This window comes from Thalassophryne amazonica, chromosome 3, assembly GCF_902500255.1.
Source record: "Thalassophryne amazonica chromosome 3, fThaAma1.1, whole genome shotgun sequence".
Lineage (NCBI taxonomy): Eukaryota > Metazoa > Chordata > Actinopteri > Batrachoidiformes > Batrachoididae > Thalassophryne > Thalassophryne amazonica.
In genome coordinates, this window is record NC_047105.1 from 128,364,118 (window position 1) to 128,376,159 (window position 12,042).

Here is a 12,042-nt window from a genome sequence, read left to right on the forward strand (position 1 = left end):
CATCTAACGGTTGTGGTCAATTTGGTGGCGGGGTTCACCGTGTGACAACGTTGTATTGTTATTTCTGGAGCGGACAACAAACTTCATATCCAGTGCGTCTAGCTTGTGTTAGGACAAAACGTTGACTGGTTAGCAGGGCATGTAATTGATGCGACGTGTACAACATTACTGCATGTCCCATGATTATGGATGATGCTTTTTGAAATGCAAAGGTAGCTGCTGCTAGACCCTGATAGCATGGTGGTAATCCCGTTTCAATGTTGTCAAGCTTTGTACTATAATAGGCCAATGGTTGTTTTCCTTCATTTGTTTCCTGCATTAGTACAGCACAAGCATAACCAGCTTTTTCAGTAACATACAAATGGAAAGGTTTCCCATAATCTGGGTTGCCTAACGCTGAAGCAGTTTGCATATCTGTTTTTAGGGCCTCAAAAGCTCCCGTTGCCTCATCTGTCCAGATGAGGAGAGCTGCATTGTTTGTTTGACCCGCAGCTCTGATCATGGCACGCAAAGGTGCGGTTTTTATAGCATAGTCACAAATCCACGGCCGACTGTAACCTGCCATCCCAAGGAATGAAAGCATTTGTCCCACTGTTGGGGTTTGGGAGCTTTGATTATAGCCTCCACTTGGCTTGGGGCTATACATCGCGTGGTCCCACACAACTGTCTCCCCAGGTATTCTACTTGTTGTTGGCAGAACTGCAATTTGTCCTTGCTCACCTTGTGACCTCCATCTGCAAGAGCATACAATACAGTTAATGAATCTGTCTCACATTGTTCTTGGGTCTCTGATGCAATGAGGAGATCATCCATATATGGGTATATCAAGGTGTTGTAAATAGCTGGGGACAGGTTCAGTCCCTGAGGCAGACGTGTATAAGTTAATTGTTGTCCCAGAAATGTGAATGCAAACAAATGTTGTGAATCTAGGTGCACGGGCACACTAAAATAGGCTGAACACAAATTGATTACTGTGTACCATTTTGCTCCAGCAGGGAGGCTTGATAGTATAGTTTGTGGATCAGGAACCACAGGTGCATCCATTTCTATTATTGCATTGATAGGACGCAAATCATGTACCAGCCGGTACTCTTTGGTATTGTTTTTAGGGATAGGGTATATCGGAGTATTGCACGGGCTTGTAGATTTTATTCAAACTCCAGCTGCCATTAGTCCCTTGATTACTGGTTTTATGCCTTCAATAGCCTGAGGTTTTAATGGATACTGTCTTTAGTGAGGCAGTTTTGCTCCTGGTTTACATCTGTTTTGCTTTTGGACCACACCACCGGTGGTATTTGCTCTAACAATTTCTCTTGTTGGGCCGATAACACCATCTGTCCCTCTGGTCTAGGATTGAGCTCCACTTTTTGGGCTATAGCTTCATCATTTACTTTTAAGTTAATTCGTATAAACTGCTGGTCTTTTGACAGATGTACCTGTTGATTTTCCATGTTTTTCCATTCTCTGACTTCTGAAACTGTCTTTACCATTGGGCCTAGGTCATGAGATTCGTACTTATCTGAAACTAGAAGGGTCACATGAGGCACGGCATTTGGCACTTGGTACCATTGCTGATCAGCTAAAGTTAGCTTGACAGAGGCTGCGGCCCCTTGGGGACCCAAATAGATTGCTGTAGTGGTTATGTGAAACAGCTGTTGATTCATCAATGCATCCCAGCAGTATGCATAATCAGTTTGTTCTTGTTTGGCATTGTACATCAGGGTGACATGCAGAGGTAATTTGAGCTGATGGGCTGCTGCATAGTGTTGTTCTGCCCAGGGCTTCAACTTTTCCCACTCCAGTTGGAGATTTGAGTTTTCTGGTTGTAACTTCAGCCAGTACACCATGGGTTGAATGGTTCGGACCCTATCTTCCATGTCCATAAGAACCATAACGTTGATAAGTGCTTCGTCAGGAAAGTGTATTTGCAGTCCTTGATGGGTACACACTATCTTGGTGTGTAGTTTGCATAGAATGTCTCTTCCAAGCAAGTTCACAGGTGTATTTTGTGCACCACTCCTTGGAGACTCGCTGGCCCGAGGGTGTCCAGTCTGCTGACTTGTGGTGGGAGGGGATGTTTTCCAGTCGGCTTCTGACTGCAGGTGGAGATTCCTTTTGTCTCTCTTTTTCTCTCTCTCTGCTTCCCAGCTCGGTGTGCTGGCTATTGGTCTCTGTAGATTTTTCTCTGCCACCTTTTCTTTTTCTCTGCTGTAGCTTTCATGTTTCCTGTTTGAATAGAGCCAACACTTCTTCTTCAGCTCATTTTTGTTATTCATGTTTTTTTTCTGCTGGTTTTTAATTTTTTTTTTTTTTTTTTTTTTTTTTTGTATTCCTACAGCAACTGCTTCACACATAACCAGATCAAACGACCCCTCTAATGGCCATTGCCTGCCTTCATTTGACCTCTTATGTCGCTTTTCTCATACATCGGTTGGTCTTAATGTATTTTCCTGGCAAACACTATGTGAAGTGTTCTTATGGTGTTCTGGTTGTCCTCAGGGGCTGTCCTGATCCAGACTTAACAGTTTTGCCAGTCTTGTATTTTAAATTCTTAAATGGATTAAATTTCCATCTATATTCTCCCTCTTTTTCTTTTTTTTTCTCAAATATGCAAATTTACCTGTTTCCCACTGAACCTTCCTTGGGACCACAGTCAGTCAGCCTAGGGAATAATTCTTCAACTGGATTGTTTGATAGTGTTATTAATTGATTTAATTGTTGTGTGTTGGGGGGGGTTTGGCTGGACAAGGTTGGGTTGTTTTGTGTTTATTTTCCTTCCCAGGTGATTTGGGGCTGTTCTCTGAGGAAATGTGCTGCAGAAGAGTCTCTCTCCTCTGTTACGATGATTGGCTGCACCTGTTGCATTCTCGTGCGGCTCTCTATCAGGACAATCCACGACACCTGTGATGTTCACGTGCAGATCTGAGGACTTCCAGCTGGTACCAATGTAGTGATGAAGAACTACATTTAAACCAGCAGTGAGTTGGATAAGATTGCCGGAGAATATGACCTTGTGACGACCGTGTGGGGACGCTGAGGGCCGTTTCAGAGTCTGACATCGCACCTGTGAAGGAGGACGAGGGTGAGAGACAAACATTATCAGCACACGGCAGAGGTGAATATTCTGAAAAGTTTATCCGTGAATGTAAATTGGCGTCTTATACGCAGCTATAAGTAATTATTGGTGGAAAGTGTTTGGCGTGCTCCTCACGGCAGTGGCGTGTGGATTGCTGATCCTCCACTAGCTGTGAGCAGCAGCCTCCTTGAATTAAGTTGGAATTCAGACCTAAACGTGTAGCTGATAAGTTTGCCTCCAAACAATATTTCGTAGTAATAAGTGTTGAATAATTTCATCTCTGTTCCTCCTTCACAGAGTACAGTTCTGGGAAAAAGTCACCTGGGGGGGGTGTTGGCGGAACTCCTGAGTCCTGAACGTTCGGACTCCGACTGTTGAGACGCTGAGAGAGCGCGCCGCCTTTTCACCTCACCAGAACTTTAATTAATTAGTATTTTATGTATAGCACAAAGGGGAGAAAAATAAATGTGTTTTCTTTTTGGAGCTGCTTCTGATTATTTCATGCTGGGTTCAGTCAGATACTGGACCGCTCCTCAATCCGCATCTTATCCATAACATTAATGGTATACTAACTTCTTTGTTAGGATCAGCACAAAGCAGTTCCAACTACGGGGTTAAACCTTGATGCCACAGTCGTCTTATCAGCAGCTCTTCTTTTGTTTCAAATTAACTATTTTAGTAATTTGCCATAATTTCTGATTAATCCGTTGTTCGTCCTGCCATTGTTCCGCTCCTGCCCTGTCATAAAAGGTCCTTTCCAGCCAAAAATGTGTCCTAATTCCCTGGGTTTCTATGTCTCCGTCAGTTGAGCAATGTTCAGGGAGTATTATCTCATCGTCACTTAAGTCTCCCATCAATGACTGTCCCAAGCATTGATCAGTCTGTCAGCTTTTCACTATAATCTGTTTACTTTAACTCTCTGTTTACTTTAACTCTTTTAGTTTGTAACCAATTTTATTTCTTTAGTCCTCTTACAACCCTAACACCTCCTAATGTCTTTGCTCCTGACTTTCTTTTTCCTTTCTAATATCTAACTTTCTGCTTCTCTCATCTTTTTCTGCTATGTTTGTTTATTATTTTCTCTTTCTTTGAAATAATATCTGCCTTATCTCTGTATTCACATAGCAGTCTCTTCTCCCGTCTTTTCCTCCACTGCCTCTATTTCTCACTTTCCTCTTTGCCTGTCATGCACATTCCAATTCATCCTGCTGGGTTTAAACGCCTCCTCCTCCTCCTCGCACACTTCACGTTAATCTTGTATGTCAGCCGGTCTGCAAGCACTCACAGCTCACTTGCCATCCCGCTCACTCTTACTGCTCCTTTTTTCCCCCTTTTTTTTTTTTTTTTTTTTTTTTTCTCACACGACACTCAAAATCTTAGTACACAAAAATTATTAAAAACAAATCCCTATACGTCTCTGTATTCGATTTCTGCTACAAACCTATTAAAACCCTAAATATTAAAACAACTCTACACGTCTGTTGTCTGACCCCTGTCACAGAAACTATTAAAACAAATTCTCCATATGTCTCTGTTACTCCGTAACTTTGTGGCCTCAGGCAATTTTCTTCTGCCACCTAAGACCTCAATGCGTTATATCTAAATTATCTCTGCCACCCTTTACTCCGTGGCTCCAAACAACTTATTTTGTCGCTTATAACACCAATGCGTCATAGTTAAATATCTCTTTTCACGTAGTCTTCCCTCAGTCGCTGCCAGCAGCTAATATATTATTTTAACAAGCTCCTTTCTGAGCGTACAGTATTTAATTTAGACAGCACTCCGTCTGTGCCAGCATTTAACATATTATTTTAACCTTAACAAGCCCCCCCCGTAATACAGTATTTTATCTTTTGCTCTGTGCCTACCGCGTTCCCCGTGTGGCACAGTCGGGCTGCTCTGCCCTTTTTATTTTTCTTCATTAATCACAGTATTCTCACTTATTTATTTCTCTCGCGCTCTGCAAGCGTACATTTTGTGCCTTCTGCACTAATCTTCTCTATTTTTTTTTGTTTTTTTCTTTTTTCCTATAAAAACATGTAGATTACCTTTATTGAGCTCTTTTACTTACTCTGCTGTGCTCCTCTGCACTTATTCTTTTTCTTTATTGAGCTTCCCGTGAGCTCAGCGTGTGCCTCTTGCACTATTTTCTTTAATCTCTTTTTTTTCTCTATAAATACTTCTCTTTTTTTCTCACTTATTCTGCTTCAGTCTCTTTTTTTCTATAAATAAACTTAATGTATTTCTCCTGCGCTCTACAAGCGTATAGTATGTCTAATCTTTTCTTTATTGAGCTCCCCGTGAGCTTAACGTGCCTTTGCACTAAAAGTCCTCTTTTTTTTCCTTTTTCCAATTCTTTTCTTATAAAAAACTCATATTACTGTGCACTTAATGACTTATTCTTCAGTATGCACTAATCTTCACTTCTGTATTTCTCTTATTTTCTGCTTCATTAATTCTCATGTATTCTGCACCGATTCTCCATTATTTTTATAGTTTTTCTCTTTTCTTAAAAAAGGACGTCATTTATCAAGCTCATTTTACTTACTGTCAGCTGTGCACTTTATTTATTCTCCTTATCACGTACGGTATTTCTATCGCCCCTCAGGCGCTTATCTTGTGCTTCTCTGCACTATTCTCTTTTAGTCTCTTTTTCTATAAATAAACTTGTATTACCTTGTACCTATTCGTCAGTATGCTTCCCCAAATTAGCCCCTACAGTGCATGTTATCAGCCGGCATGTTAGTAATGAATTTTAACACCAATTATTCCCCAAGCATCCAGGTTAGTTCTCCATGCACGCTTTCTGCATCAGAGTTCATGAACATTTCTAATCTTCCACTCACACAGACACTCCCTTCCCCTGGGACACACATTCACTCTCTGGGCATTTGTCCACAAGGCCTGAGAATTTTCAATTTTAGCTAAGGTTCTTTTAGGTAAGAGGCAGCTTGTAATTTATAGCTTTCACCTGCAACTTGGGCGGACTCCAGACCCACTCCTCCAGAACGTGCAGAGTTTTATAAAAAGGTTTCTGCTTACCTTTTGATGTGATCACTGATTTACGTTCTGGAAGGGTGGTCCGGACCGACCCACGTCGCTGTGACCTCTGATCCCTCCTGACGGTGGCTCACCAATTTATGTCGTGGTCCTTCCCTCTGTTGGTCTCAGGATTCCTTTTCAGATAACGCAAAAATGACTGCAGGTTGTTTTCCAGAGAGAAGTCACAACATTAAAAATAAACACAGCCTTGGACAGGACAAATGGACAGAGGTTAAGTTTAATCAAGACGTCCAGCAAAACAGAACCCTTGACAAACTGAGTCTTTCACGCGAGAGACTGGAAACGGTCTATCTGCTGTGTCTTTTATAAGAAACCCGCAGGCATTGCTCCACCTCAGACATTTTATTTAATTATTTCCAAAACATGGTTTTCTAAGGACAGTGTCCTCGGATGCACCCTAAGCAGGTGTTAGCTCTTGACTGGTGTTTTTTTTTTAAACATCATGTGCTGCCAAAGAAAGAGAGAACTAGAGACCAAAAAATTCCTCTACAGTATAAGGCCTGTAATTGAGGCTTTGTTGTCCGGGGAAGTGCTAATTGAATGTCCTGGCTCACCTTGTTTGGTTTTCAGTAGTGGATATAAGCAATGCATTCTTCTGTATTCCAATTCACAAAGATAGTCAATTTTGCTTTGCTTTCACATTTGAGAGGAAAAGATACACATATACCAGATTACCTCAGGGTTTTTCTGAAAGCCCTACTATTTTTTCACAAGCTATGTCTAGCAATTTGGCAAAATTCATTACACCTAATGGAAGTGAAATATTGCTGTATGTTGATGACATTTTAGTGGCATCAGAGACAAAGGAAGCCTGCGCTCAAGACATTTTAGCTCTACTGACTTTTTTGGCTCAGAACGGTCATAAAGCCAGTAAGAACAAACTCCAGTATTGTCAGTCACAAGTAAAATATTTAGGACACAATCTCTGGTCACACCATTTTTGAAGACAGAAAAACAGCAATATTGCAAGCTCCTAAACCACTCAGAAAAAAAAAAAACAGATGATGTCCTTTCTGGGCCTAACTAACTATTGCAGACAGTGGATACCAAACTTTTGCTGAAATAACAGGGCCCCTCTCAAACATGATTTATGGGGAAAATCTTCCCATGTCAGCTACTCTGACATGGACGGAACAGGCTGAACAAGCTTTTTGTGATGTTAAAAAGGCCTTAACCTCTACCACAACTTTGGCCTTACCAGATTACAACAAACCTTTTGTTCAGATGGTTGATTGCAAAGGCGACTTCATGACATAAGTGCTCACACAGCAATATGGCAGTAAACTCCGTCCAGTGGCCTTTTTTTCCACAAGATTGGATCCTGTGGCCAGGGCGCTGCCACCCTATGTCCGTGCAGTGGTCGCTGCCTCCTTGGCTGTGCGCGCCTCAGCTGGAATAGTTTTGTTTCATTCTCTAACCCTGAGAGTGCCTCATGCTGTGTCTGCACTTTTGGTACAAACAAATATGACCTTCCTCTCCCCAGCTAGACATTTGTCATGTATGACTACCTTGTCAATCAATCAATCAATCAACTTTTTTCTTATATAGCGCCAAATCACAACAAACAGTTGCCCCAAGGCGCTCCATATTGTAAGGCAAGGCCATACAATAATTATGAAAAACCCCAACGGTCAAAACGACCCCCCATGAGCAAGCACCTGGCCACAGCGGGAAGGAAAAACCCCCCCTTAACAGGAAGAAACCTCCAGCAGAACCAGGCTCAGGGAGGGGCAGTCCTCTGCTGAGACTGGTTGGGGCTGAGGGAAAGAACCAGGAAAAAGACATGCCGAGAAGGGGGGCAGAGATCGATCACTAATGATTAAGTGCAGAGTGATGCATACGGAGCAAAAAGAGAAAGAAACAGTGCATCATGGGAACCCCCCCCACAGTCTACGTCTAAAGCAACATAACCAAGGGATGGTCCAGGGTCACCCGATCCAGCCCTAACTATAAACCTTAGCGAAAAGGAAAGTTTTAAGCCTAATCTTAAAAGTAGAGAGGGTATCTGTCTCCCTGATCTGAATTGGGAGCTGGTTCCACAGGAGAGGAGCCTGAAAGCTGAAGGCTCTGCCTCCCATTCTACTCTTACAAACCCTAGGAACTACAAGTAAGCCCGCAGTCTGAGAGCGAAGCGCTCTAATGGGGTAATATGGTACTACGAGGTCCCTAAGATAAGATGGGACCTGATTATTCAAAACCTTATAAGTAAGAAGAAGAATTTTAAATTCTATTCTAGAATTAACAGGAAGCCAATGAAGAGAGGCCAACACGGGTGAGATATGCTCTCTCCTGCTAGTCCCCGTCAGTACTCTAGCTGCAGCATTCTGAACCAACTGAAGGCTTCTTAGGGAACTTTTAGGACAACCTGATAATAATGAATTACAGTAGTCCAGCCTAGAGGAAATAAATGCATGAATTAGTTTTTCAGCATCACTCTGAGACAAGACCTTTCTGATTTTAGAGATATTGCGTAAATGCAAAAAGGCAGTCCTACATATTTGTTTAATATGCGCTTTGAATGACATATCCTGATCAAAAATGACTCCAAGATTTCTCACATAACCATACATAACCAACTAACAAAGATAGATTGATCATATTTAAGATTGAAGCATTAAATAATGGTAGGACTTCCTTGAGCAGCCTGGCAGGAATGGGGTCTAATAAACATGTTGATGGTTTGGATGAAGTAACTAATGAAAATAACTCAGACAGAACAATCGGAGAGAAAGAGTCTAACCAAATACCGGCATCACTGAAAGCAGCCAAAGATAACGATACATCTTTGGGATGGTTATGAGTAATTTTTTCTCTAATAGTCAAAATTTTGTTAGCAAAGAAAGTCATGAAGTCATTACTAGTTAAAGTTAATGGAATACTCAGCTCAATAGAGCTCTGACTCTTTGTCAGCCTGGCTACAGTGCTGAAAAGAAACCTGGGGTTGTCCTTGTTGTCCCAGTCACATCTTACTGTGGAAAGATGTTCTGTTTTAAACCCAGCTACACTTCTCCCTGTTGAGGGAGAGGGACAACCACATGACTGTCTCGCTGAATCTGAGGAAATTCACAAACCCCATTCTGATTTGAAAGATACGCCACTTCCTAATTCTGAAGTTATTTTCGTTGACGGGTCTTGCAAGAAAAATGTTGATGGTACCAATGCTTCAGGCTATGCTGTAGTCTCTTCTAACAACATCCTTATTGCTCAATCTTTACCTAATCATATGTCAGTGCAGGCTGCAGAGCTCATAGCCTTGACTGAGGCCTGCAAATTAATGAAAGGTAAAAGAGTGACTATATATACTGACAGTCAATACGCATTCTCTACAGTTCATGTTTTTGCCCAATATTGGAAAAACCGGGGGATGATTTCACCGTCAGGCAAACCAGTGTTACATAAAGATCTATTGCTGTCTTTCAATCAATCAATCAATTTTTTTATATAGCGCCAAATCACAACAAACAGTTGCCCCAAGGCGCTTTATATTGTAAGGCAAGGCCATACAATAATTATGTAAAACCCCAACGGTCAAAACGACCCCCTGTGAGCAAGCACTTGGCTACAGTGGGAAGGAAAAACTCCCTTTTAACAGGAAGAAACCTCCAGCAGAACCAGGCTCAGGGAGGGGCAGTCTTCTGCTGGGACTGGTTGGGGCTGAGGGAGAGAACCAGGAAAAAGACATGCTGTGGAGGGGAGCAGAGATCGATCACTAATGATTAAATGCAGAGTGGTGCATACAGAGCAAAAAGAGAAAGAAACAATGCATCATGGGAACCCCCCAGCAGTCTATGTCTATAGCAGCATAACTAAGGGATGGTTCAGGGTCACCTGATCCAGCCCTGTTGCAAACAGTCCAGCTCCCTGCAGCGGTTGCCATCTATAAGTGTGCTACACACAGTACCAGTCAGGACTCCGTTTCCTGCAGAAATCGTTTTGCAGATGAAACTGCTAAATCTGCAGCCCAGGGAGGACTGACGGTTTTGCTCGCTGCAACTGACAGCATAGATCGACAAATTCGTAAAGACATGCAAAATAATGCTTCAACATCAGAAAAGTGTTGTGAAAGTGTAGTGACATGGACCCACAACAGGGGGCGTAAATGAACGGACAATGAAAGAGTCGAATATAAACACTTTACTGTTGTGAATGAGCACAACACAGAGGAATGTGAAATTTTGCACAGTCAATCACAAGGGTGACGTGTGGGCAGGCTCGAGGATAGAAGACGTCTGTCCTGAGATGAACCGGAACCACACGATTTCCTCCGCCACCGAACCCGGAGAATACTGGAGCCGCCAAGTCCCGAGTCCCCAGGTGGCCACCGCCCTCGAAGGTCGGATCTGGTACTGCTGGCGAGGAGCAGAGACAATAAGATATGGGTGTGTGCACACCCAGTAGCAACAACGGTGGGAATGCCACCTCCACCTCTAACACACACTCGTGCAGCTCCTGTCTACCCACTTATCTGGTAGAGGTGTGCAGCGGAGCCGTTGCTGGTCACACCGTACGCCGGTCTCACAGACACGGAACACCACAGGAAAACGGCTGCAAAAAAGAGTTCAGACTGATACACAGTTCACTTTCAAGGCTGAGAATACTACCTGAACGGTTTGACGATATCTCAGCGATGAGGTGGAGATGACGTCCGGGTTTTATGGAGTGAGATGATGAAGCATGAATGAGTGACAGCTGTCAGGAGATAATGAGTGACAGCTGTCACCCCCGGCTGTGTCCGTGGTGGCAGCGCCCTCTCGTGCCTGAAGCCCGCACTTCAGGCAGGGCGCCCTCTGGTGGTGGGCCAGCAGTACCTCCTCTTCTGGCAGCCCACACAACAAAAAGGCTCTTTGGGAGCATCACAGTGTGCACCAAAATGAAGATGCCATTTATGCCTGACCCTCGAAAAAATCAGTCTTGCCACGCAACCTCTTTAGGTGGGCTGCTGTTTTGAGTCATGGACCGTGCCATGTCTCTACAGGGGGGATGTTTAGACTGGTTAATCACCATTTTTTAACGTTCAGGTTTCAGGCATATCCAAAAAACTACTGCAAAGCATGTTTAATTTGTGCAAAACACAACCCGCAGGGAAATGAGAGGCCAAAATGAGGGAAATTCCCAGCACCTAAATATCCATTCCAAATAATACACATGGACTTCATTGAATTAAACCAATACTGCCTAGTGTTGATAGATGCATATAGTAAATGGGTGGAAATATTCCCTGTTAAACATGCCGATGCTCTGACAGTGGCAAAGATTCTCTGTATAGATATAATACCGAGACATGATGTACCAGAAACATTATACAAAGATAATGGCTCACATTTTGTAAATAAAATCATTCAGCATTTAACGGATCACTTGAGAATAAATGCAAAAACACACTGTGCTTATCACCCCCAAAGTGCAGGTTTAATGGAAAGGACGAATGACATAATTAAGAATAGACTAAAAAAAATGCATGGACGAAATAGGAAGAAACTGGATTTATTGCCTAGATTTAATAAAGTTGTACATGCATTTAACGCCCAGTTTAGAAATTGGTCTTACTCCATCTGAAATCCTGTATGGCAGGCCCTACAGGTTGCCAGATTTGCAGGCAATAATGGGGCCTGACAGTGAAGATGAGGAATTAGTTGATTATATGAGAAGAGTGTTGAACCACAAAGACGTAATACATGCTAACACAATGCCAGATTCTCCTGTTTCTATGCAGGAAACCGAGAATTCGATCCAGATTGGTGACTGGGTGCTGATAAAGGTCATTAAGAGAAAGACCTGGTCATCTCCAAAGTGGGAACCACCCCCACTGCAGTAAAAATTGCAGAGAGGTCATCTTGGGTGCATCTATCCCACTGGAAAAGGTAAAGATATCTGAAAGACACTAAACCAGATGAAGGAGACAG